The sequence below is a fragment of the Macaca fascicularis genome, chromosome 1 (genome assembly GCF_037993035.2).
Source record: "Macaca fascicularis isolate 582-1 chromosome 1, T2T-MFA8v1.1".
Taxonomy (NCBI): domain Eukaryota; kingdom Metazoa; phylum Chordata; class Mammalia; order Primates; family Cercopithecidae; genus Macaca; species Macaca fascicularis.
The window spans coordinates 192,950,077-192,977,912 of record NC_088375.1 but is presented as its reverse complement, the minus strand read 5'-3'; the positions used below and the strand labels follow the sequence as shown (position 1 = coordinate 192,977,912).

Sequence of the window (27,836 nt, the reverse complement as noted above, 5' to 3'; positions counted from 1 at the left end):
CTTCTTCCCATGTCCTGATTTCATTGCTTGTGAAAAGAGATGGCCTTCCAATGGGAAAAGGCAAGGAGTAACACTCACAAAGAGAAAGCATCCTGGAGATTTTAAGGAGAAAGGCACATTGGTTCTGCCCCCACAAGAGCCGCCTGTTTCCCTATGGGATATTAACACTCATTCAGTGCAAGGGTGAGTATCACCTTTCCACTGGAAAGAAATAGAGTACCCTAGGAAAACAGCTTGCATCAAAACAAGGGAAAAGTAGGTTCTGAACCAGAACTAAAATATTTGGACACCAAAGCTGTGACTACTGATGTAAAGCCATTAACCCATAAAAACAGACATTCAAACAAGACTCTGCATAGCTCTCTTTAAATGAGTCCAAATGCCAGAGCTTTATCTTCAGACAAACAAACAAACAAAAAACTTCTTTCCCCATCCCATCCCCCCCACACACACACACCCACCCACAGGAGTAACACATATTGCTAGCTCTAAGACTTTTCTAAGAACTTGGTCAGAGACACTGAGCGGCTGGTCAACATATTTCTTACAAATGGGGCTTCAAGAGCGGAACTAGCAGCTGAGTGCCAAGAACACAGAGGCTCTGCTCACATCTCACATCTGCCCAGACGCTCTGAACAACAGCCCACTGCTGCTGCCACAGGTTCAAGTTCTGAAACCCAAAGAGAGCACAGAGGAGGCGGGAGGAGAAGAAAAAGACCCAGATGTTGCAAATCAGAATAAGTGCTGAGTGAGGCGGTATCGGGACGTGGCAACGATAAACAGTGAACGCTGGCTCTCCTCCTGTCGGCTGACCCCTCTGCTCTGGAGCCCTTCACACTGGGACTCCAGTTAAATCAACCAGCTGTGCTTCCAAGAAAGGCAGCCTGGGTCAGCGTGGCTGCATGGACTCTGCTGCCGACAGCCGCAGAGAGAAACTCAAACCAGCCACATAGCCTGGCCCACCTTATGGTCTGAACGTGCCCAGCCAAAAAGAAGAAAAGAAAACAGCTCAAAAAACAGCAAAGGCTGGGTACGGTGGTTCATGCCTGTAATCCCAGAACTTTGGGAGGTCGAGGCGAGCAGATTGCTTGAGCTCAGGAGTTCAAGGCCAGCCAGGGCAACATGGGGAAATCCTATCTCTACAAAAAAATACAAAAATCAGCTGGGGGTGGTGGCACATATCTGTAGTCCCAGCTACTCGGGAGGCTGAAGCAGGAGGACAGCTAGTGCCCACAAGGTTGAGGCTGCAGTGAGCCATGTTCGTGGAACTGCACTCTAGCCTGGGTGACAAAGCGAGATCTTGTCTCAAAAAAAAAAAAAAAAAGAAAGAAAGAAAGAAAAGAAAAACAAAAAAATCCACAGTTGAGAAGCCTCTGGCTCAAACCCACATATAGGGCTTCTCGGCTGCTGTGTGTACACATACCAGCCACCATGATCCTGGCCTTCTGATCACTGGTCTGTAAGGAAATAAGGTGATAAATGGGAACTGGGCTCTGAACCCTGGAACTGAGAAGTCAGGCTGCTGCAAACCTCTCTCCAGGGTGTTAATCCCTCTCTCTGCCCAGTGGTTTTCAACTAGGGGCAGTTTAGCCGCCCTAGGGAACATTCATCAATGTCTGAAGACATTTTTGGTTGTCACGTCTCGGGGACAGGGGGTTGACATCGCTACCTACTGGCCCCTGGTAGAGGCCAGGGATGCTGCTGTACTGCCTACAATGCCCAGGACAGCGCTCACAACAAAGAATCATCTGGCCCAAAACATCAGTGGTGCCAAGGCTGGGAAACTTTGCTCTGGAGCCTAAGAGTGCTGGGCTCAAATTCTAACATCACTGCTGACCAGCCCAGGGGCCTTTGTATAACTTACTTCACCTGTCAAAGCCTCAGGTTTTTTATATACATGTACATATATATTTATATTTATATATAAATACATGTTTTATATATTTATATATTAAATATCCATATTTCTATATAATACATTATATAATATATATTTATTATATATGAATATACACATATGTATATAATGTATAATATTTTATATACATATATATTTTTTTTTTTTTTTTTTTTCTGAGACGGAGTCTCTCTGTTGCCCAGGCCAGAGTGCAGTGGCATGATCTCAGCTCACTGCAACCTCCACCTACCGGGTTCAAGTGATTCTCCTGCCTCAACCTCCTGAGTAGCTAGGATTACAGACACTCGCCACCACGCCCAGTGCAGGGATTACAGGCATGAGCCACCATGCCCAGCCTATTTTATATATTTAACAAAACTTACATAGCAGTTTCTAAGTACCAGGCCCTATTCAAAGCAGTTCATACATATTAACTCATTTACTCTTCCTAACTACGCTATGCTATAGTATTAACCTGACCTCCCCGTTTTACAGATGAGAAAACTGAGGTGAAGGGAAATTAAGCAAATTGTCCAAGACGACCCAGCTAGTAAGAGGAGAACACAGGATTCACATTCAGCAGTCTGGAGCCACAACCTACACTCTTTGATTAGCTCACTCACAGGGCTGCCTTATAGATTCAAGCTTACATTTATTAGCTACCTTAGTCTCTCCTATCAAGGTGCACAGCAAATGTGGCTTCTCAGCCTTCATTCCATGTTAACCTTATATTGTTTGCATCACCCTTGAACACTGAGACCAAGGATCTCACCACTTGCTTGTTCTATTTTCCTTCCATCACCCAGAATGGCAAACATTCAAACATTTCCACTCCCAAAACATGCAGCAACACCAGAATGTTTATCCAGAAATTCAAAAGGAGCTCTAGTGAGGCTGGCATGAACATACTCTAATACAATGTTTTCAAATATCGTGGCTCAACAATGATCAGTGCTAAGGTTACTGCGAACGACATCTAAGGCCTGAAATTGCTCTCTGCTGTAACCCAGCACTGAAGGTGACTGTGGCCTTTGCATGTTGGCTTTGAAAGGTCCCAAGTCTGTCTACTTGGAAATAAATTAAAATGTTGTCTATATTTAACAGGTACCCCAGGCCTTACTAAGCATTTGAAAGGTCCCAAGTCTGTCTACTTGGAAATAAATTAAAATGTTGTCTATATTTAACAGGTACCCCAGGCCTTACTAAGCAATCTAAAAAACATACTCTAGAAGCATGCTGCAAAGGCTCCCTTCCTGACCACTTTGCAGAAGAGAAACTAACCTTGCAACAGCAAGTCAGGACCCTCCCCCACTACCACCCTCCAGAAAACAAAAATCTCAAAAGTTTTAGTATAGTCGGGTCCGTAAGCAAGAGTAAGGAAGTAATAAGCCAAGCCGCACATTGGAAAACTTGATCCTTTTACGAAAGGATGAACAGGCTCACTGATTCAGGTGGGAAAGAAGCCCAAGTACTGAGAGGTACAGCTGATGAAGACCAGCGTGGCCCCAAGCAGGCCTCTCTGTGCAGGCTCTCCTGTCCTCTACCTCTCAGTGAAGGATGTCCAGGAGATCCCTCTCCTTTCCCCACGAACCCAGTTCCCTTCCATCTGCCCGCTTTGGTCTCCCAGCACATAAACTCATTTACCCCTACACACCCCATGCAGTCTGGCCCCAGCCTTCATTCCACCTGCTTCAGTAGAATGCTTCCACAGTGGGCTGTTCAGATCCAGGGAGTCCAATGATCACATTAGGACTTCAAATGGCCTAACATTACCAGAGGCAAAGGTGCTTAGGTTAACCAAAAAGCAGGACCAGACTCTTGGCAACCCGGTGTGCTAATGCAGGCCACCCAGGCCAATCAGAAGTGCTGACCAGAGAAAGGCACATTTCAGACTAAATAAATATATATCTTTTAAAAAATTACTTAAAGATTGCAATTTGTTTAGAGGTATAACTGGACCCCCCGCAGGCCCAAGGGAAGGCTGTTCTGGCTAACCGTGAGGAGAGGAGTAGGAGGCAAGGCTGAGGAGGGCCCTCTGAGGCAGGAAGTGAGGCGTCAGGACAGGGTGTGGCTGTGAACATCCCCCAGGAACACATCAAGTGACTGATAAACATTTATTTGCTTTATATTAGGAGAATGAGAACATGGCCTATAGAAAAATAGGAGTGCTACGGGCAAAGAAACAGCTTAAAGATAGACTGTGTTTGAGTAAAGTGAGAAAGAACATTTATTGGTACCCTCAGTTATTAAAATAATATATAACTCACCACTAATCATTGCACTACCCCGATGAATATTAATTGAATATTATGTACAACATATTACACACCAAGTGACTCATAGTTACTTCTAATGAATATCAATATATTCTGACACATTTAACAATGTGGAGTGGTGGAGGGAGTACTTCTGGAGCCAGGCTTCCTAGGTGTGATTCCCAGATCTGCCACTTACTAGCTCTGTGACATCTGGCGAATCCCTGGACCTTTCTATGGAGCAGTTTTCCACTCTGTAAAATGGGAATAAAAACAATGTCTACCGCCAAAGTAAAACTCTCAATACATAGTAGCTTTTATTTTTTAAAAAGCTTCAGGATTCAAGTTGATGAGTGAAATGTATGAGCATCAACCAGCTTATGAGCATTCCTCTTTTTCAGAAGTTAGTGCTGAATTATCTGGTCCTTCCTCAACCACTGTGAACTTGTGTGGTGTCCAAAGACAGAACCTTTCCTGTCAACATATGTGGAGGCAACTGCATTAGGTGCCTGGCCCACTGCTTTTCTGATCGCCACTTGGCCAGAGGTGAAATTCTACTCAAGTTTGTGAGTGAGGCCCAGCTCCTTTCCAAGTTCCTTGTATTCCCACTCAAAAAGGCATGCCTTTTTTTTTTTTTTTTTTTTTTTGAGACAGAGTGTCACTCTCTGTCACCCAGGCTGGAGTGCAATGGTGTGATCTCGGCTCACTGCAACCTCCACCTCCCGAGTTCAAGTGATTCTCCTGCCTCAGCCTCCTGAGGAGCTGGGAACACAGGTGCATGCCACCACACCCAGCTAATTTTTCGTATTTTTAGTACAGACAGGGTTTCACCGTGTTAGCCAGGATGGTCTCGATCTCCTGACCTCGTGATCCGCCTTCCCTGGTCTCCCGAAGTGCTGGGATTACAGGCGTGAGTCACTGCGCCCAGCCAAGACATGCTTTTTAATGAACTCCAGTTCTCCTGTCTCAAAGAGGTCTATCACATAGTCTTTGGAAAGAAGTGGCCCCTACTATGACAGAGGATCCCGACAGCAGTCATGGAGGGCTCGTTAAAGAAAAAATGATTCAATGGCACTTGCTAAAGAACTATAGGGCAAGCTTTATTTAGGGAAACCACCAAGATCGGTGTAGGGACCACCACGGTGGTGTTCTGCAGTCAGGGGGAGAGATTGGGATCAACTCCAAATACAAGGAAATTGGGAATGCACAGCCAAGGAGCAGGGCGGGGGTCAGTGGATGGAAAATTACTGCAGAAACATCAGAGGTAAGGGGGGATTCTGGTTAAATTGGCCTAACAGGATTCTTGCTGAAGGCAGGAAGGTTGAGCAGACATCACCTGGCAGATGGTAGAGGATGATGCTATGGTCTGAATGTTGGTGTCCTCCCAAAATTCTTATGTTGGAACCTAATACCAGTGCGATAGAATGAAGAGGTGGGGCCTTTAGGAAGTGATGAGGTCATGAGGACTGGGATTAGTGTCCTCATAAAAAAGGTTGAAGAGAGAATCCCTCTCCCTCCACCATCTGAGGACAGGTAGAAGGCATCTTCTCTGGAGAACAGGCCCTCGTCAGCACTGAATCTGCTGGTGCCTTGACCTTGGACTGCCCAGCCACCAGAATAGTGCGCAGTACATACATTACCCCTTCTAAGGTATTTTGTTATAGCAGCAGGAACAGCATAAGACAGATGAGGAACCCAATCAGATACCAAGGGTGATCAGATATTGAGGATGGAGGATTCTGTCTAAACCAGATTCGTGCTACAACTGGACAATGCAGACACAAACACAGAAGCTCAAAAGTTGACCCCTAGTTGAAAAAAAGCTGAGAAGAGCCTAACGTCTGGTCATGGAGAGAATCTTTGTCAGGTCCCACATCAAGGACAGCATGTGGTAGGTGAGATCCACACTCTTAGGGAGAGGAGATGCTTTGAATGACCTAATTCTTTGATGCTGGGAGGAGGACCCAGGGTGGAAGCAAAGGGCTGGGGGATGGAGAGAGGGAGGGAGGGAGGGAGGGAGGGAGGGAGAGAGAGAGAGAGAGAGAGAGAAAGAGAGAAGGGTGCTGGGAGAAGGAGGACCCAGGGTGGAAGGAAAGGGCTGAGAGAGACAGCAAGGTGGTGGGGGGGGAGGTGCTGGGAGAAGGAGGACCCAGGGTGGAAGGAAAGGCCTGAGAGAGAGAGAGAGAGAGAGAGAGAGAGAGAGAGAGAGAGAAAGAGAGAAGGGTGCTGGGAGAAGGAGGACCCAGGGTGGAAGGAAAGGGCTGAGAGAGATAGCAAGGCGGTGGCGGGGGAGGTGCTGGGAGAAGGAGGACCCAGGGTGGAAGGAAAGGCCTGAGAGAGAGAGAGAGAGAGAGAGAGAGAGAGAGAGAGAGAGAGAGAGGTGCTGAGAGAAGGAGGACCCAGAGTGGAGGGAAAGGGCAGACCAGGAAAAAGTCAGAGCCCACCATCCCCACTGGCATCATTTTGCTCTCAGAGGGTCCCTGCACGCTGCACAATAAAGCAGTCACTTAACCTCCCAGCATCCTGGAGGCAGGAAATATTGGTTTCATCTGTTTGTTGTTTGTTTCAGTCTTGGTGCATCTTAGAACCAAAGTTCTCATTGTATGAACACAAAACTAATTTAGGTTCTTTTTATCCAACATAAGAAAAACTTAGTTTCCTCTAGCCACCATCAATCAACACAAAGCCAACAGGGCAGCAGGGAAGGTCCTTGCTTCCTGGAAGTCTCCCTGGAGGGGGAAGGGGCAGGAAGTGATCTAGAATCCAGTCTCAGAAGAACTGCTGACAACACCATCACCAAAACGCATCATCATCTCGCACTCATCTCTAAGTAGTGCCTCCCACAGCCTAAGAGCCAAGGTTCATAACTTCTATCCACAGGATTTCTGCCATTTACCATTACCTCCCTGTCCTGGCTCAGGCAAGGACCCTCAGGGCTGAGATGTATCTTCAGGTCAGCCTGTCCACAGGTAAACAGATCATACATGCACACGTGCACGCACACACACACCACCTCTGCATGCTGGAGGTACAAAGGAGGTGGAATAAGTCCTCTCTAAGAATTTACGAAGGCACCTGGCTGCCATCAGCACACAGTCATCCTCTGTCTGAGTTCTGAAGGTAGCAGTGTCTCTCCAGGTAGGAAGAGAGACAAATGGAGCTTCCTTCCAGCTGAAGCAAGTGGAGGCTTTGTTTTCTCACTAGAGGGTTGTAAGAATTTATTGTTTTGAAGAAATAATATAAAAATCTAAGAGCGCTGGTTCCCAGGCTAGAAGACAGACCAGATCTATTCATTCAGCAAGCAGTAAAAATCCACTGCTTAATTAATACACCAATTGCTCCCTCCTTGCAAAGAGGAAGAGCAGTTCAGCCCCATGGGCTGCCATCTTTGCCACTGAGGTCTGCACAAGATGCGGAAGGTGAACACATGCTATGGCCATTTCGGATGTCTCCTTGTAGCATCAATGAGGAAATAAAACAAAACTGTTACAAATGAAACCTCTGCCACTATATCCTGAATTATATCAGCAAGCTCCTTTTTAACCAGATGTTATGTCCAGGAAATGTATCCATTTACTGATTGTTCCTGAAGAAATAACTCGTTCACTAGGAAATAACTTAAACCAGAAATGTGGGCTCCTATTTGATGTGGTTTATTCACCTCTAGGTGTTTTCAGTGTCTCTTGTCTATTTAATGGACTCCCTGAAGAGTAGGATGTCTACCTAAAAAGAAAAATTAACATTTATACTCTCCTGATGATGTTTATGTGGAAGAAAACAAACGTTTGTCACATATCTATTGTTTATTTTATTTATTTAGAGACAGAGTTTTGCTCTTGTTGCCCAGGCTGGAGTGCAATGGTGCAATCTCAGCTCACTGCAACCTCCCCTGCCCGAGTTCAAGCAATTCTCCTGCCTCAGCATCCCGAGTAGCTGGCATTACAGGTGCCCGCCACTACATCTGGCTAATTTTTTGTATTCTTAGTAGAGACAGGGTTTCACCTCGTTGGCCAGTCTGGTCTTGAACTCCTCATGTCAGCTGATTGTCACATATCCATTACACATCATTTAATCTGCCATGAGTTTAATACGCATTATAGAGTCTAATCACCTAACAAGCACGCTCATGAAAGTGTCACCTTCATTGCATCATTTAACCCTCCTAGTAGCTCTATGAAGTACTATTATTACCCCCCAGCTTACAGAAGAGGAAACTGAGGCTCTGAGGATAATCTGCCCAAGATCCTGTAAGTAGTAGGTCTAGAATTCAAGTCCAGCTTGATCTTTATCCAAATCTACATTATTGTCCCTGAACCAAAATATTCTCAGGCCGTGATCTTCTCCCCTGTCAGCAGAATCTGGAGCATCTCAGGGTTCATGTTGAATTACAAAGCCCTGCCCTAAAGCAGATTTATTGGAAGTTCAGTGCTTGTGAGAGCTATTCGGAGGGGGAAAAAAAAAAAAAATATATATATATATATATGTATTTTATATATATTATATATATCTCAGAAAGTCTTCTCTGCCCAGGCCAATGCAGTCAGCTCCCTGCTCAAGAATAGCTGCCCACGGGCAGGATTTCCTGGCCAGCAGTTCAAGATGTGCCTGTGCCAGCTTTCCTCTTTAATCTCAGTTTCCTCACCTTTAAAGTGGGTCCCACAAGCCCTGTCCTACAGGGCTGCTATAAGGATTTAAAGTGATGAGAATCCTAACATATCTAACAAAGTGCCTGTCACTGGGTGGTCAGCAAATGACAATGATTGCTGCTATTACTTGGTAGGCTCCCAAGAGTTATTCCCACGTCCAGTGGAGGGAAGAGGAGGGAGCAGTCCTCCCTTGGGGGTAGAGTATTTTACATCAACAGGTTTTAGAATTTTTGGTGCAAGGCGAGAGTCAAAATCTAACAGACTTCGTTGATTACATTATTGCTTTTATGTTGTCTTCAGACAACGTACTCCTTATTGCCTGTCCTTGGGTTGGGCCTGTCTACCCCTTCCCTCTCCCCACTCTCTGTGCTCCCACCTAGACCTCTTCCAAATTTCCCAGTAGAGAGGGAATAGAGAGGCAGTGGTGGTCTCTTTCATCCCACATCCCAGTGGTGATCACGCCACTTCAGGGAAAAAGAAAGCAGCCTTCACACATATGGGCCTCCCTAAAAAGCTTCCCAGGGAAAAGGAAATGCATGTGGAAAGGCCACAACTGGGAATGAAATGTCTGTTAGGAAGGCTGAAGGAGGGGGAGAAAGAAGAGTGGCTGGAGGTGAGGCTGGAGAAGTAGGCAGGGCCCATCGCCTGGGGTGGTGCATACCTTGGGAAGAATTTTCAATTATCTTTAGTTCAGCAAGAAATTACAAACATGACCAGGGCCCATGCAAACAGTCTGGAAGAGTCAAGGCAGGATGCGGGGGACCCGTGAGGAATCTCCTGCAGCAGTCAAGCAATGGTGGCCTGGAGAGGGAGTGGACGTCAGGATGGATAAGTGGATGGATTCATGCACTTGTCCTTAGGAGGAGGAATGGACAGGACTTGGTGACAGCTTAGGTGTATCAGGTGGTGGAGAGGAGAGGGTGAAGTCCAGCTTCTGGCCCAACCAGCTTGAGGGACAGTGATGCCCCTTCCTAAGACAGGGTGCATCTGAAGAAGAGAGACTCACAGGCTGAGGCAGGGGCTGGGGTGTGGGTTGGTCATGCATGTAGGAAGGTGCTGAGCCAAGTTATGCATGTGCTGAGTCATCCAAGTGGAGATGTTGAGAAGAGGGCTGCATTTACAGTCGGTTCTTCCAAAGAGGGGTCCAGATGAGATGCATGGAAACTGACACCAGGGGAGGTGACACCTTCACCCAGGGGAAAGACTACATTGTAAGAAGAGAAATCCTCAGACCGAGTCTAGGGAGCTGCGATCCTCAATAGCCAAGCAGAGGGGTGGTGGAGGCAGCAAAGGAGGCTACGCAGGAGAAGCCAGAAAAGCAGGAAGAAAACCAGGAGAGGCTGGTGCCTCAGAAGCCTAGGGAAGAAAACAAGACGCAGAGTTTTAAACTTCACAAAATGCCACTCAGAGGGCAAGAAAGACAAAGATAGCACAATGTCACTGGCATTTATTAAGACGCATGTCAGAAGTGGCTCTTTTCAGGAGTAAGTATGGCCAGGCATGCAAGGGCTGAAGAGGAGGAGGGAGGTGACACCATGCACACAGCCCAGGAGGCTGCCTCACTCGCACCCCATCACCTGCTTAGCCTATTTCCTTCACAGCCATTATCTTAATGTGTGCTGTCTTGCTTCTTTGTTTACTTGTGAATTGCCTTCTTCCCTTAAGGTCTGTTAGGGCAAGCTCCTTGTCTGCTCTATTCACAGCTGTACCCCAGCACCTAGGAGGATGCTTGGCACAGAACAGGGATTCAATACCTGTTGGGTATTGAATGAATGAAACAGAGGCAGAGTAAAGTCTGGCTAAGAACTGAGGAGAGGGAGAGCTGGAAAGTCCAGAAACTACCCACGGGAATGAGCCAGTGGTGAGAAGGAGGGCTGGGTTAGTGTTCCTGGGAAGTGGGACCCCCAGCTTAGGTGGAGGCTTAGGGCAGAATCCTGGACACTCAAAGGAATGCTTAAAAGAGAATTCAGGGCATTTGCTGGTCTGAAAGACATCCGGCCCACATTGCTTTCACTTAGGTCATGTTCCCCAAAAGGAAACCCTGAGATAAGGATTCCTAGATGAGTGATTCATTGAAGAAATGTCCCCAGAGTGGTCTGTAGGTGAGTGGAGAAGCAGGACAGAGAGGGGAGAGGCCAAGCCAAGCATGACCTCAGGCCATATCCCTGCCTCAGCCTGACCCCAGGGAGGGTCCTGGAATGTAAACGGAACCTCCTCCGAGTTTGTACACCCCCATACCCCGCTGCTAGGGCAAGGTGGCTGACCTTTCATATTCCCGCTCTAATTAATACTGGCTACCGACTGTCATGGCGGGGACAAAAACTCCCAGCCACTCCAACTCTCTTGGCAAGAGGGCAATCCTTTGAAGAAGGCAATGGGGCAAAGCTTTAGAAACAGAGGCGACAGAAGCTGCAGGATGGGCACACAGAAGTGGCCAAAGTGATCCAAGGCCATCTGAGCAGAGTGCCGGCAATGTCTGCTACTAAATTGGGATAGAGTTTTGTGTGGATTACCCTGGAAGAACCCACCAAACAAACAACTTCATTCCGAGGGCCTGGATGGTGCAGAGATAGCTACCATTTAGAATCGTTTCAGTTTCTATTCCGGTAAAGAATCCTTCAAAGAAAGACACCGAGGCTCTTACAGTGCAGAGAGGTGCTCTTCTAGGACAACTATAGGGTGGGAACGTAGCACAGCTACTAAAACTGAATGTGACACAATTAAGAGAGTACGGAGAGTATTTAGAAATACTTAAAAGTCAAAACATAAAAAAAAACTGGATAACTTGGGTTACATTCCTGGGATAAGTTTATTATTATCACAGTACTGTGATATTGTAGAATCTGGAGAAATAAAATCAACTGAAATAAAATAAAATACATCCACCAATTACCATTTACTGAACCCCTGCTATGGACCCAACTCTGTGCCAGAAATGAAGCAGCATCTCCCTTGCTCAAAGTTGATTTTTCAGGCTGGGGACTAGATGGGGCTCCTGAAACAGTTCAAGAACAAGGCAAAAACAGACCTATGGAGGTCACGTAGGATGATGATTAAGAGTTGAGCCAGGCTCAGCAACTGCCTAGGATCACTCCCATTTCTGCTGCCAGATGCCCTGTGCCTCAGTTTCCCCATCTGAAAAATTGAGATACTAAGAGTCTTTACTTCACAAGATCGTCACACTCATCTTACCTGTGAAGGCAACATGAGGTGATGTGTGCAAGGTCCTTAGTGTGGTGCTGATGAATGCAGTGAGCACTCAGGCCTTGTTATTCTGCAGTTATTACTGGAGGTGAGGCTGGAAAAGACCATACTTGCCCGACTTGTCCTACCCTTCTCTCCTCAGGAGGGACCAAGACATTTATGCCTGGCTATGAGTTGACACTAGAAAAGAAATCAAAAAGCATCTGTCCTTGTTTCTTGAAGCCCGATGCAACCAAGCTAAGCCTGGACCGACAGTTGACGGGCAGCTGGGGGGTGTGCTCCTCTGTTGAGCTGGCCAGGAGCTAAGGCTGATGGCTTTCTGTCCAGGGAGCCTTTTAGACTCAGAGCACACACATGCTTGCCTCTTAGAGAGTGCTGGGTCAGCAGGGATGCACTGGGAAAGCCATCAGCATCTTTGCATCCCTACTGACCGTTTCCTGCCCAGCACCCTGAAGCCAGCACTGACCATTTTCCTCCTTTTTTTTTTTTTTTTTTTTTTTTTTGAGACAGTCTCACTCTGTCACCCAGGCTGGAGTGCAGTGGTACAATCTTGGCTCACTGCAGCCACCTCCTGGGTTCAAGTGACTCTCGTGCCTCAGCCTCCTGAGTAGCTCGGATTATAGGCATGTGCCACCATGCCCAGCTAATTTTTACATTTTTAGTAGAGTTGGGGTATCGCTATGTTGCCCAGGCTGATCTCGAACTCATGGCCTCAAGTGATCTGCCTACCTCGGCCTCCCAAAGTCTTGGGATTACAGGCCTGAGCCACCGTGCCTGGTCCTGACCGTTTTCTGGTTGGCAGCAGAAGAAGGGTCCCAGGTCAAACAATGCAGTCACACAGGCCTATGCTCTAACTGCGCCTCCCCACACAGCTTGGTGACCCCCAGGCCAGTGACTTTGACCTCTGAAGCCTCAATTCCCTTGACTGTAAAACAGGTCCTGACCTTGGCTGCACATTAAAATCACTGGGGGAGTGTTTAAAAGTCCAAATACCAAGGGCTCGCCCCAGACCAACAAAATCAGAACCCCCTGATGAGATCCACTGCTGTAAGGGAAAATATTATCTTCTACTCCCAGAAGTGGAATTAAGGGAGACTATCCGTGGAAGGTGCTTACCACCATGCTTTACACAGAGTGTACATAAAAGGAGACCATGACGCAGTACCATTCGGAGTTCCTAGACTCTAGAAACACCTCCCACAGGCCCACAGAGGGTTGTACTTGAAACTTTATTCACTGTACTTTATGCCCCACTTTGGTGAGTATCAAAGATCAATCCTGCATTTTGATTTCTCTAGTTCTTTTGATCACCCTGGTCCAGAATCATCTTATTCTTCAGAGAGAAAAGGGTCAGACCCAGGAAGTGCTTCTCTGGATTAAGGGCTGTGAGGCTAAATCTTTGTTTCCAACTCTGCTCTCATGGGCCTCCAATCCCCCATCCTAATAAGAGAGCTGCCATCCACAAGGGTCCTTGGCCCTTGGCTTGCAGAAGCGGGATGAGCATCTACAACCCTGGCTATGATGAAGGCTGCCCTGACAGTTACATTCTTGTAGGACAAATATTTCTGAGCCTGAGGTTCCTTTGCTATGTCTCTAGTCAACATGGGGCTTTCAGCCCTGTGGAACATGAAGATTTTTGTGAACTAGGGTATAAGGATTTAAGAGTGTGTAGGTGGGGCCTTTCCAGGCCTTGCTTCCTAGATAGTTGATGTATCTGGACCCAGAACTGAGAGAAGGAACAAAACAAACAGGTGGGATCCCTTACAGTTTATAGTTATGTTTTTCAAAGAGTAATACACATTCAGGGAAACAGAAACAGAACTTTAGCTCAAGCAGTAAGAGGGGGCAGCCAGTATCCAAGCTGGAAGAAGAGCTAGCAGGTGACAAAGGAAGCAAGCACCCTCCATGCAGTGTTAAGGCAGTGCTTGTCATCCAGTGGGAACTGGGGTGCCTGGGTGCCAGGCAACAGAGCAGTTGATGGAGACAGTTCCAGTGCCATTATGAGCTGCTAAAAGGAGATCTGACGTGTGCATTCCAGACCCTGATACTACTTCTTGTCCAGTCATTCAACAACATAGTATTCCCTATAGACCAAGCATGTCTGTCTATCTATCTGATTTCACAACCCCATGACATAGGTACTGTTATCCTCACTTTGCAGCTGAGGAGACGGAGGCACACAGAGGTTAAGTAACTTGTCCAAGGTCACACAGTTAGTATATGACAGAGTTGGGATTTGAATCCTGTGCTCTTAATTCCTATGCCAAATTGTCTGTAGCCTAGTGAGGGTGTCAAACAGGTCAACAGACAATTAGAATAGAGTATAGTCTAAGTGAGTGCTAGGGACTAGCACAGGTGGTGGCATCCACAATTCCATTCTTATCTGATGCTCACTCGTAGGAAGAAAAACAGAAGAACCCACCTGGTGACAGGCTAGCAGGCACAAGAACAGGCAGAATGTGCACCTGGAGGATTTCACCTGGGAGAGCTGAGGAGGCACAAAGACCTGCATGTGAGTGTTCACGGTAGCTTCATTTGCAACAGCCCAAATCCGGAAACAACCGAAATTTCTATTAACAGGTGGAGGGATAAAAAAATCTGTGGCGGCCGGGCACAGTGGCTCATGCCTGTAATCCCAGCACTTTAGGGACCAAGGCAGGTGGATCATGAGGTCAGGAGTTTGAGACCAGCCTGACCACCATGGTGAAACCCCGTGTCTACTAAAAATACAAAAAATTAGCCGAGCGTGGTGGCACACGCCTGTAGTCCCAGTTACTCAGGAGGCTGAGACAGGAGAATCACTTGAACCCAGGAGTGGAGGTTGCAGTGAGTCGAGATCGCACCACTGCACTCCAGCTTGGGTGACACAGCAAGATTCCATCTCAAAAAGAAAAAAAAAAATCTGTGACATATTCACACAATGGAATACAATTCAGCCACACAAAGAATGAACTGCTGATCTATACAACATGGATGAATCTCAAAAGCATCATGCTAAGAGAAAGAAGCCAGAAGCAAAAAGAGTGTATACTTTATGATTTTATCTATATGAAATTCTAGGAAAGTCAAAATTCTAGTTTTAGAAAACACAGTTTTGCGAGGAGATGGGGGTGGGAGGGACGAACTAACTGTGACGGGCATGAAGGAACTTTAAGGGATGATGGGAATGTTCTATATTTTGATGATGGTGATGGCTACACTGATGCAGACGCTCGTCAAAACTTATTAAATTGTACACTTCAAAAGGTGAATTTTATTACATGTAAATTATACTCAATTTAGAAAACATTTTAACAAGAGACTTGATGTCATGCAGTCGAAACCAAAAAGTGCTGTGCTCTGAAGCTAAGAGTGAGAGTTACTTACATTCTGCTCCCTTTACTTGTTTTTGTTCCTTGTTCTTTCTTTCCCCCTTTCCCTCTCTCTCTCTCCCTCCCACCCTCCTTTCTGTCTCTCCTCAAAGTCTACCACCTCGTTTTCCAAGCCAAGCCTAGGTGACAGGCCCCTGAGCTGCATGCGTTTCCAGCACTGCCATTACAAATTAGTGGAAATGATCAGACCCCCAGGCAGACTGGTCCTCAGCCTGCTTCAGAGGGGCAGATGTTCTACAAAACCAGCCAGTGACCCACCCACAGAGAAGACTGGCAAGCCCGCAAGGCTCTCACTGGACCCCTCCGTGGCTTCTGCCTCCCAGGTAGAAAGCATGCATATATTAGATTAAAAAAGAGGAAGTGTCTTTCCAAAAACTACTCGGCTTTGGGAGGGAAGGAGGTCATTTGTCTTTGTCCAAGAAAAACATGTCCCTTCCTTGTAATCCTTAATAACCCCTGAATTGTTTTTGTTTTCTCCAAGATAGTTAGGGACAGGGGTAGGGGAGAGGGGCCACAGTCAGAGAGAAAAGGAGCTAGAGAGGACAGAGGAAGCAAATGCCATACTACTCTGTAGTGGCAGCAAGGTGAGCTCTTACCACCTTGAATTTTGGGAAAGATGGGAAAAGAGGGAACCCTTCACCAACCAGTGCCAACATGCCTACCTAAGACAGCCCCCATATGAGGTGCATCCCCGTTCTCGCCGGATGAAAAGTGAACAGAGAGGTTAACAGGGCAAAGAGGCAGCAGTAATGGGAGGAGAACGTGAGACTGGCACGGTTCCCTCCCCTGGGCCTGCAGGAGGCCCACGGCAGCCAGAATGTCCATCTGCTATGCCCCACCACTAGTAGGCTCACAGGAAAGGAAGAGAACAATGACAACCCAACTGTCCCTTGCGCAGAAGTTACACCAAGAAGTGAGCAGCAGGACCCACTGACCTGGCAGTAAACCACATCAGAGTTATCAGTTGGAAACCTCTTGGACAAAGAGAGTTTATAAAGTCCCTTGGCCAAGAGGCATGGAAGTTGAGTTCAGCCAAGCGCAACTCAGACACATGGGCAGTGGAAGGGGACCTGGGGATGCCAGCTGCCAACCAAGTCCTGTTTGTTGGAAATTGAGAGAGATAGTATTGGAGAACTAGATGCTTTCACTTTTTATTTCTCCAAAAGAGAGCTGGTCTGCAGGTAGTGAAGCCTATAATTCTATAAAAAATGGAGATTAAAGAGATAGGAAGGTACAACTCTGGCCCAAGACAGAAAAAAGCAAAAAGAAAAAAACAACAGGCATCCATAAGAGAAAAAAGTGAGCGGTTCTGGGCATCTAGTAAGTGGAAGAGGAAAGAGACCATCTCTAATCCTAACTCACTCTGTTCCAGGTTTGAAATAAAAGCTATATAGGGAGAAATAGCCTGTTAAAGTAGAATTGCCAGTGTGTAGAACTGAAAATCAGCCAAAAATCCATCAGCTCTCTCAATTTACTAAGAAATAATAATTAACTCCCTAGTACCTGATATACTTTTGCATTTAAAGGCTAAACTACCTATATCTACTCAATATCATTCGCTTCTATTCCAGTAAGACTCTTATTGGCAGGTTTAAAGCACCCCTACCCAACCCACTAGCACCAACTTGTCTTCTACCTTAGCCTGGAAGAAACATGTATGAATTACATTGCTAAGAACATAGTATCATATCTATTGAATGAATCATTAAATAGACTGGCCACTGTAATAAATACATGTGGATATATACATTCTGTTAATAGACTTGGTATAGTCTTTCATGGTTTCAAGTGTTAAGGATTATTGTGGTATTAAAGAAAACCTTATAGGCTTTCATTTCCTGAACTATGGTGGATTCGATATGTAGCCAACTCTACTGAAAACACTAAGCAAACTGGAAACTATAGAAAAACATCTTTTGAAATGAGCTGGCAAGTTAGTAAGACATATTAACTAAGCAAAATCTGAAGCCCAGAATAAGTGCCAATCCCTGAAGTTAGCTTGAAAACATTAGCCAACAAAGTGACCTTCACTTTTATATTTTGTGGCCTCATGGGAAGAGGAGACAGGATAAGAATTTCCCATAACATAAAGGATACTATCACATGGATCCAGGAACTCCAATGAATACCAAGTGTGAGAAATAAAAATAAATATAAACCTAGATATGCTTTGCGAAACTGTAGAACACCAAACAATTTAAAGGAACCAGAAGGAAAACACAGATGATTCTCAAAGGAGAGAGTCTTGTCTGTAGACAAGACAGCAGATTTTAGAGGAAACGATGGAAACAGAGGACAGTTGAATAATATCTTCATTGTGTTGGCGAGAAAATAACTGACAACCTAGAATTCTACCCTAATTCTATCCAGTAAAAACCTCTCTCAAAAACAAGGGGAAAATTAGTGTATTTGCAAGCAAACAAAATCAAAGAAGTTATCACCAACAGACTCTCAATAAAGAAAATTCTAAAAGCTGTACTTCAGGCTCTATCGGAAAATACCAAAATGAAGTTGGTAGACCTATGTTAATATTAATCAGAATAGACTTTAAGACTAAAAGAATTACTAGGGAAACAAGTTTCGCTTCATTATAAAAGATTCAATTCACCAGAAAGATAAAACAATTCAAACCTATAGGTACCTAATAACAAAGGCTCAAAATATATAAAACACAAACTCACAGACCATAAGAAGAAAGAGAAAAATCTACAATCATAGTGGGAGATTATATTTCTCTCAGTAACTGATTGATCAACCATGCAAAAATCAGTAAAGATATAAAAGACTTGGACAACACAGTGAAGAAGCTTGATCTAATGGAGTTACATAGAACACTGCATCTAACAATGGTAGGATCCACAGAACATTATGAAAAGAGACCACATATCAAGTCTTACAATAAATTTAAAAGGCTGGGTAGCACTCAAATAATATTTGGCAACCATGAAGCAATTAGGTTAGAAATTAGTAACAAAAAGGTAACAATAAGAAAAATAAACAAATATTAAGAGGATTAAAAAGAAACACAGTTTTAAATCATAAGTCAAATAATAAATCATAATGAAAATTATAAAATACTTAGAAACAAATTATACAAAAATATTACATATCAAAACATATGAAGTTAGAGTAAATATGTATAGCTCACAATGCTCATAATGGGGAAAAAAGCCTGCAAATTAAAAAGTCAAACATTTACCTTAAGAAGTTAAGAAAGAAAAATAGCTCAAATGTAAATAAGTTAGATGGAAGAAAATAAAAATTAGTATAGATATTCATAAACTAGAAAACAAATGATGGAGAGGATCACAAAGTCAAGAATTAGAGATAGTCTCTAATAACATTGAGAAAATTATTAAAAGACTAACAACATTATAGAAGGTATTACAAATGAAAAGGTGACATAACCACAGATCCTACAGAACATCAAAAAATAACAACATCTTATAAGTAACTTCATGGTAAAAATTTTGAAAACTCAGATAAAATGGATAAATTTCTAGAAAAATCTAATTTACCAATATTGATTCAAGAAAAATATTAAAACCTGAATACCCACTATCTATTGAAGAAATTGAATCAGAGGTTGAAAGTCTTCCGGAAAGAAAGAATTCCAGCCTCATATAATCTTTTTTTGAGAACAGATAAAGAGGAAACATTCTATAACTTACTTTACAAATTCAGCAAAACCATGATACAAAACCCTGCCAAGGATAACATAAGAAGTGAAAATTATAGTACAACACACTCATGAAGATAGATGTAAAACTTCTAAATTTTATTAGCAAAAAAACCTAGCAAAGTATAAGAAATGAACCCATTACAACCAAGTCAGGTTTATTCTTGGAAAGCAAGGTTAAGTTAACTTTGGAAAATTAGTTTACCAGATATTAACAAATTAAAGAAAAAATTATATAAATATTCTCAATAAATGCAAAGGAAGTATTTAATAAACCTCCATGTATATAATTTGAAAGACAAAAAAGCTCTTTGCAAATACAGAATAGTAGTTCCTCATCCTGATAAGGAATATCAAATCCATAAAAAACATCATTCTCAAGGGAAAATGTTGAACATGAAAGGCAAAGCTTAAATGTTTAGAAGACAATATAAGAATTGTTTTTAAGGATGTCCTTCAAAAGACACAAAATGTTCAATGATAAAGGAAAGATTGATAAATTTTATTACATTGAAATTAAGAATTTCTGCCACTGTAAAGATACTAAAAAAGATGGTGAACAAAATATCACAAATAAGGAGAAGGTATTTTGGCAACACAGAGAAATAGTTTCCTGCATATATAAAGAACTCCTACAAATAAATAAGAAAGATGTAAACTATCCAATTTTCAAATAAATGGGCAGAAGGCTTAAAAAGGTACTTCACAAAAAAAGAAAATCCAAAAGGTCAACAGCGTATGAAAAGATACTGACCCTCTTTAGTAATCAAACATATATAAATTGAAACCAGATTAGATACTGTTACACATCCATCAGACTGGCAAAAATTTTTGAAAATATCCTAGAAAATATAAAGTGTTTGCAAGATTAGAGAGCAGTAGGAGCAATTGCAGCTGGATATAGATATTGGTTAAACACACTGTAAATTAATTTTTGATTAAAGTGAAACTCATATGACACAATAGAAATTCTGAACTATCCTAGCACCAATGAAAATGCCCATAGTCTATGACCAGTAATTTACTACTATGTGTATTCCCTAAGTAAACTTACACACATACTTAGCAGGGAACTTGAAAAAAAAAATGTTTATAGCAGCACTATTTATAATAGCAAAATACTGGAAATAAGTTAGTGTTCATTAATAATAGAATAGACATATAAACTGCCATATATTCATTCAGTGGAATATTATGGTTCAGCAAAATGAAAAAATTTCAGCTACACCCAACAATGTGAATGAATCCAGGACGAAACATTTAACAACCAGTTGGCACAGTGTCCAAACAAATGAAGTCCCTGCCCTAGTGCCAGAGCTGGTACCCAAGACCCCCTGCTATGCCAGATGTAATCCCTTTAGAAAGGGGCGGACTTGGAGAAGTACCATAGGAGCACCTGGGAAGGATCAGGTAAACAGCAACTTACCAACTGATATGGAAATATTTCAGTTGTTTGTCAACCAGTGAGCCTTACTGGTATGGTGTGCATGGACTAAACGTGAGCATTAAGAACAAAAGAATACAACAGTGTGATTCCATTTACATGAAGTTCACAAACACACACAACTACACAATATATTGTTTAGGGATACAAATGCAGGAGGATGAGACAATAAAGAAAAGCATAGGGGAATAAAAGGTACAGAAATGTCCAGAAGATGGTAATCCCTGAGAAGAGAGGGAAGGGGATGGGGTGGAGGGAGGTACACAGGGGACGTCAAAGGTTCAGCTAACATTCTTTTTCTCAAATCAACTGGTGAGTATATAAGTATATAATGTTATTCTTTAGACCTTTCTACACAGTTTATAAGCATTCATTTGCATCTAGGAGCTATTTCATTAAAGTTATTTCAAAAGATGGCCACCACACAAATTTTAATAAGAAACTCTCATACCAAATTGCTGCAGTTCCTGCCGTATCTTTTCTAGTTGCTGGGCAAAGATGCTGTCCTCAATTGTAATTGGTGTGCTCCAAACCCACTTAAAATTCTATGAGCTTCTCCCCAAACCACTCCAAAACATTCTTGTGAGAATCTTTCCAGCAAGGTACAGCAAGGCCCAACCTCCAGGGTACATTATGCTCTGGCTCCTTTATTTAATACAATCATAATCATAGTGGGTTTTTTTCTCAAATTTTGAAATCTTCAAAATGAGGGCATGGAGCAAATGACTACATTCTGCTTCTCTTGCTAAGCTTTCAGTGGTGATGCTCTCATTTTAAGTTCTTTACCAGACGCTTCAGCTGTGCGATCCCCAATTCCCCTCATCAAGATTTGCTGACAGTCAGGGGAAGTTTCTAACACTGTATTAAGTGTATACTGAGGGCCAGGGAATTGGGGAGAGTTTGAGGGGCTGCACACTTGTGCAATTTTTTAGCAAACCAAGCAGATGCTTGTAGATTCAACACTTTTTCAGTTATTTGTGAACAACCCCTAATAGCCACACCACATGGCAATTTGTCTTTTCTCTGGAGCACAAATGTGAACTGTATGTCGCAAAGCCACAGAAAAGAACAAGTCACTTAGCTAGAGAGGGAACCTTCTCAAAGGTCCAGTTTCCCCATCCCAAGATGCCACCAGGGAAACAGAAACTCTGGAGGTGAAAGAAACTTAATTTCTTTGAGTGCAAGTTGAAAAGGCAAATAATTGGTAGCCTGTGAATAGTCATAGGAACCTCTTCACTCTGGACTGAAACCTGATTCAGGAGGAAGTCAAGAGCCTATGCAAGTATTTCTGCAGTTGCAAACTTGGGGATTTGCCAAGGGCTTGAGATGGATCCACTGAGAATGTCAAGGGTATACTGTATAGAATTTTGATGGAGGAGGATTTCAAAATTCTTCTTCTATTTAAATTAAATCTGTTCATGTTTATAGGGCATCTCTGATCTTTTTGTTTTTAAGAGACGTCTTTGCTCCATTGTCCAGGCTGGAGTACAGTGATGTGATCATAGCTCATGGTAGACTCAAACTCCTGGGCTCAAGTGATCCTCCTGCCTCTGTCTCCTGAGTAGTTAGAATTTACAGGTGTAAGCCACCATGTCCAGATAATTTTACTTTTATTTTTTTTAAGACAGGGTCTTGCTACATTGCCCAGGCTGATCTCAAACTCCTGGGTTCAAGTGATCCTCCTGTGTCAGCCTCCTGAGTAGCTGGCATTACAGGTATGAGCCACTGTATCCAGCTCCTCTGATCTTAAGATAGTTTCAACATCTAATGCTAAGCCTGGAAGTCCAATGAATGACTCAATAGACTAAAACTGGTGACTGAGATTCGGCAGAGTACATCATGTATTTATAACACCGCTTTTATTTTTTCCATATCTTTCTACTGTTTGTTTATTAGCTTTTCTTTGGATCTCAGTTATTCATACATAACACATTTTTAAAAAGTTGAACCCAAACCCCAATGCAAGGGTCCACCGATAATTAGAGATCTCCAGATTTCTGAGACTAGCTTCCCTATGCTTCTCCCTGGCTTTGCTCCCCAAATCTGAAGGGCATTTTCAGATCACCCCTACTTCATATTTAGCTATAAAGCTTCCCCCTTTATCTACAAGAATTCCAGCTGCACCTGGCGTTTCAAAAACAGTTAATAATGAGGAGGGGAGTCCCATCAGTCATGAAGTCACCACTTCCATCATTGTCCTGCCTCCCAAGCACATATTTCCAACCTCCCAACAGGTTGGAGGTGAAGCCTCCCAACAGGGCAGCCCTCTGGATAGTGTGGTCCAGTCACTTCCCACCACCACACCCCACCTCCTCTGCCTTCCAAGCCCCTGGGATTTCAGGGAATACCCTTTTCTCCATCATATTACAATTAGATACAGGGAACCCTTGGAGAGTTCTGAGCACTTGCAATTATATTCAATAACCTGTTACTGACAGTTTCTTTTAGTTAAAGAATTTTTCAAGTAAGTTACCAAAACAGTGAATGTATGTGCATCTAGAAACTGAGAAATACTCTTCCATTACTTTTAATTAGGTCCTCTCATTTTCCACATATGTACTGAATTTTTAAAATATTATTTTAAAAGTGTCTACATTTCTTTTCCCCTACTTTTGTTTTTCCTCTTGCCTTTGTTTTGGAGCAAATTTTAACTGAGCACATTGTCAGAGGGTCAAGCCAAGTTGAGCACTGCTCGTGTATCTCAGCTACCTTCCAGTTTCCAGCACGATGTCTGAACTGAAAAACACCATTGCTTAGCATAAAGGTGTGGCCATGACAGCTTGAACAACATCCGGGTAGTGGCAAGTCTACATTTGCTACACAGATGTAAGAAACAGATGGCACTAGGGTCTACCTCTCCCGCTCCATCTTTTCCATCATCAGGTCTCTTCCAACTCCAGAATTAAAGTCATCAAGTTGGAAGAACTCTGAGTGTGTTTCCTGATCATAACAAGACAGGTTGAGGTTCAGGAGTATTTTCTTTAGCATCAAATGTTAGAACATAACCACTAATAATAACTGTAGCATAGTAGTTCCCTGATAAATTCTGACAAAAGATTATATAAAGTTCTCAATTTCAACAGCAGGGCTTTATAGTTGTAATACAATTTTGACCAGTAAGCCACCGGCTGTCCAGAAACCTCGCAGGTGCCATTATCATGGATAGCTGCAGTTTTTTCTCTAAGAATCAGGCGAAAAAATCATTTGGGGATACTTCAAAACTCTCATGTCTTTTTAAATTGGATGAACAAAATACAATCTGAACTTCTATTGATACATGTGGGTCACTGTGAGCATCAGTTACTATGTTATAAAACAGAATACCAAAGATCCATCAAAATACATAAAATTTCACTGAATTCCTTACATTAAATGCTCATATTAGCTCTAGAATGCCATGCCTTGAATTCTTGGGCCTTTTAAATTTTTTTTAATTTTCCTGTTTCTTGTGTTACTCTTACTTCTTACTGATACTTGATAAAAGATCTTTAATAATCCTTGCACAGTACAGTATCAGTTGCTTCCAATTTGCTAGGTGTATTTGACAAACTAATAACCAAGCCTCTTAAAACTTGAAGTAAATGCAGAGGCCTGAAAGAGGGTATAAAATTTCCTCCAGTGATCAAAATTCATGAACTGTAGCTCATGGACTTATGACCTTTCTTTTGATTTGCCATCTAGGTCCCAACTTGATAAGTGAAATTATGTAAATGTGAGTTCCAAATTGTTGTGGTATTATCCTAGTACCCATCAACTACAGTGCACATGTCACTAAATGTATCTCATTTTTCTTTGCAACATAGTTCAGTGGTCTTAGTAAGGTTATGATGGTTACACCTACTTTACAGATAAGGAAGAAAATTGGTCACGGGCTTTGGCCAAGTCTGACCCAGAATGCCAGTGCTGCCTGTTGATACAGCCAGTGTTTTCCAGCCCTGCCCTCCCAGTGCATCTGCAGATCTGTAAATACACTTGACTCCCCAGGAAACAGGATGGAGAACAGCATGTCATGCTTTCAGCATGGAGGGCAGAAAAGAGCCTTAAAGACGTCGGGGAACTCACAGAGTAGGGAGTGAGAGGCAAGTTAAATGCTATCCAGTTATCAAACAGCTTTCTTAATGTTATCTTTCATCAAGTCGGGTCCTAGAACCTGCCAGGACTTCAGACTAAATGCATCTTCTTCTTGCCTGTACCTTTCACACGCTAAATGTCTCAAGGGCTCACTTGGCAAGGGCCCAAAGGCAGCACACACTTCTCCACTCCAAGGAGGGTGGCTGCCACTAAAACACAATGGGCGGAGACAGCTCAACAATAGTGCCAGTTGAGCACATCTTGATCCACTGCCACAGATTTCACAGTAGTAGTTGGCCCTCAAAGCAAACCCACTGGGGTGTTGAGGGCAAAAAAACAATCTTAGCTTTAAGGGGCCAGACTTTGCCATCAAATTAACAAATCTAACCAATAGCCCCAGGCTGAGGCGCTCGGGGTGTGACAGGAGGGCCCTTCTTAACAATTCTGTATCCTGTGGATGCCTTAACTAGCCTGAGAAGGGAGGAAGCAGAGAGAGCTAAGTGTCACACACACCCTCTCCTCCTGCCTGCAGGTATCTTAGTTGGACAGCTGTTCTCCTTCCTTGCAAAAAATTCCCACGATCTTTAAATGCAAGGATGTAAAGGGCCTCCAGCCTCTGCAAGCCATCACAACTTTAAAGAGCTTATCTCAAACAGCTCAGACAGCATCTGAGGTGTACTCTTCAGCCCCACAGTATATAGCCCAACCCCAGAGCACAAGTGACACCTTGATGAACAGGAACTCCTCCCCACACTGGCTGCTCAGCAGGACCATGAAGAACAGCTGGGACCTGGCCTATTACCCTGGCTTCAGGATTCATTTTCTGCCTGGAATTGGGAAACTGTAGTCCCTGCAGGGGTCCTTCTCCTGGGTCCAACTGTCTCCAGGGTGCAAGAAGGGTGAAATTACCAAATGAAAGTTCAGATAAGCAATTACTGGCTGAAAGAGATATGGGAGGGTCTTCAGATCAACACTGACCCAGAGCTAATACCACACCATCCTCAGAGGGACACATGATCATTGACCTGTGCTCTTCACATTGAAGTGGCTCGAATTATTCCTCCTTGCCCCCACTCTCTCCCTGCCCCCAGCACACACATAATTACATAAAGATATCTTAAACAACTGTAGCACCCAATTTCTTCAGTCTGGGGGAGAGCCAGGAGATGGTGGGGAGCTGTTTGGGCACACGTCTGATCATTACATAATCACACAAACAGGGGCTGGAGAACATTGACATGCAGATCAGTTCAGCAAACACCTCATCCTCCCTCTTTCCTCTTCCCTCCCCCTGCAACACCCAAATGCACACCAGAGTTAACAAAACCCAAGCACTCCAGGTAGTTAGTGGGCACCTGGCTGCTGTGGTTACAATGCCAAGGGCTACCAGAAATGTCAGGGTATACCAGAAAGAGGGCCTGGGTGCTGCTCACCCAGCGACCAGACCTGCAGACCCTCTTCCTGCAACCACTGCCCCCAAAGTTAAGGAAGGGCCTAGCCACAGAAATATTCCTGACCTGCAACAGAAACCAAACCAGCTACGTTAAAGGAAACCAATGCTGGGCCTCCAAGTTCCTCTGCACCACCACTCTCTGTCCAATCTACGCGGGTTCAGGGGACTGCCACACTCATGAGTCCTCAGCAGCCTGGACAATATCATCAGGGACCATTCGGCACCATCAGTGTTTCCATTTAAAAGATGGTAAAATGTGGGGCATAACTTGGAGGGGACACTCTCTCTGCTAGCAGGGAGGCAAGAAGCCCCAATAGAATAGGAGTTTGGTTTTGGTTTGGTTGGGTCGGGTTGGGGGTTGGGAGATGATTTTGCTTTAGGAATATTTTCAGGGGGCTAGGATTAGTAGGGAAGAGAAAGCTATCCCTTCTGTCTCAGCAGCCAGCATCATACGAATCTCATTCTCAACCAAGCAGGCTACTGGAGTCCGCCTAAACAATCCCGGAGCAGCAGCCAAGGCAACACAAAAAAACGCAGGTGCCACGGGACGCGATGCCTATGCCCCCCAGCCCAGGCTCCTCGGGAGCAGGCCCGCCAGTGTGCGAGTGCAGAGCCCAGCAGAGCTTGCTGCAAGCAGCGCTGGATCGCACGGCGCGCACAGGGTTACAGCCCTGCCGCCGCTGCCGCCGCCGCCGCCGCCGCCGCTGCCTGTGATTGACGCGCGGGGGTCACTTGAGGCTCGCGCCGCTCCCCAGCACCAGGCCGAGCAGCGCGCTCAGCCCACCGGGGGCACCGACCGCCACGCGCAGCCCACCCGGCCAGCCCCTGCGCCTCGGCAGCCGGACACCTTGCCTAAGAAAGGCAGCCACAAAATGGAATCGCAGCTCGTTATTTTGCTTCTCCGTGCGGCCGCAGGCAAAAACACAATCACAAGGTAAAATACAGCGCAAGGAATCCATCCGCCGAATAAAAACCCAGAGTCCCCTACCTTCGGCCTTGGGATGGCAAACTGGTCCTGTGATCTCTGACCCACGGATCCAGCCCCTTCTTCATGAATTATTCCGGCCAGGCAGGATTTTGTGCATTTTTTTCATGAACACCTGTTTCAAGTAAGGGGTAAAGACCTTATTGAAAGAATTGTCCTTAAAAAATAACCTGTGCAAACGTATGTCCATCCAGGCATGCATGCGTGTTTGTATACACACATAGGCACACGGAATAGCCATGTACATAGAAGCACCAAACTAGGCAGTTGGATAATGGGAGAGTCGGCTGGTTGTGAGCATGCTCGCGCCGGGAACAGATCCACCCTCTGTTATTCCTCTGAATAAATATAAATCACGATCAGAAACCCAAACAGAAGCATCCCTCTTGAATTCCTGCTGCTGAAAAACACGGAATAAATTCAGCCCGCAGACACAGAATCTAATCAGCAGCTGTTTTCTGAATCCAGAGCCAACCCATGCCTCGCTTGTCTTTTCCACTAGGAGTCCAGACCTTTTTTGAAAGGGGTTTTAACCTTTTAAAGACACAGTACACCAATTATCACTTCGGAATAGCTGTCACTCCCAGCGCAGGAAGCCAGTCCCATGCCTAAAGCCACAGTAGGCTTGCACGCAGTGATAAGGATTTCATTTATTGGTGCTTTTTAAAAAACAATATATATGTATAATATATGCACATATACATATATACGTGGAGAGAGAGAGAAAAATGCAAATGCAAGCCATAAATATTTATTGCAGTGATGAGCTTCTCAGTGACTAATCGGCATGTTATGTAAACACTATGATCCTTCACTTCTGAACACCCATGT

General features: G+C 44.1%; 1 protein-coding gene across 7 annotated transcripts in view; it reads right to left on the bottom strand.

The window, feature by feature from the left end:
• HIVEP3 (HIVEP zinc finger 3) overlaps window positions 1–27,836 on the bottom strand; it is a 542,129-nt gene that overhangs the window by 397,046 nt on the left and 117,247 nt on the right. For 5 of the 7 annotated variants that reach the window (XR_012421655.1, XR_012421658.1, XM_015437619.4 and 2 more), the window contains exon 2: window positions 27,009–27,120. The exons of 1 other annotated variant lie outside the window; for it this stretch is intronic. The gene's annotated coding sequence lies outside the window, so the exon portion shown is untranslated. Of the gene's footprint in view, window positions 1–27,008; window positions 27,519–27,836 lie in introns of those variants that run through there. One more of the 7 variants, XM_065524180.2, reaches the window with a different exon arrangement.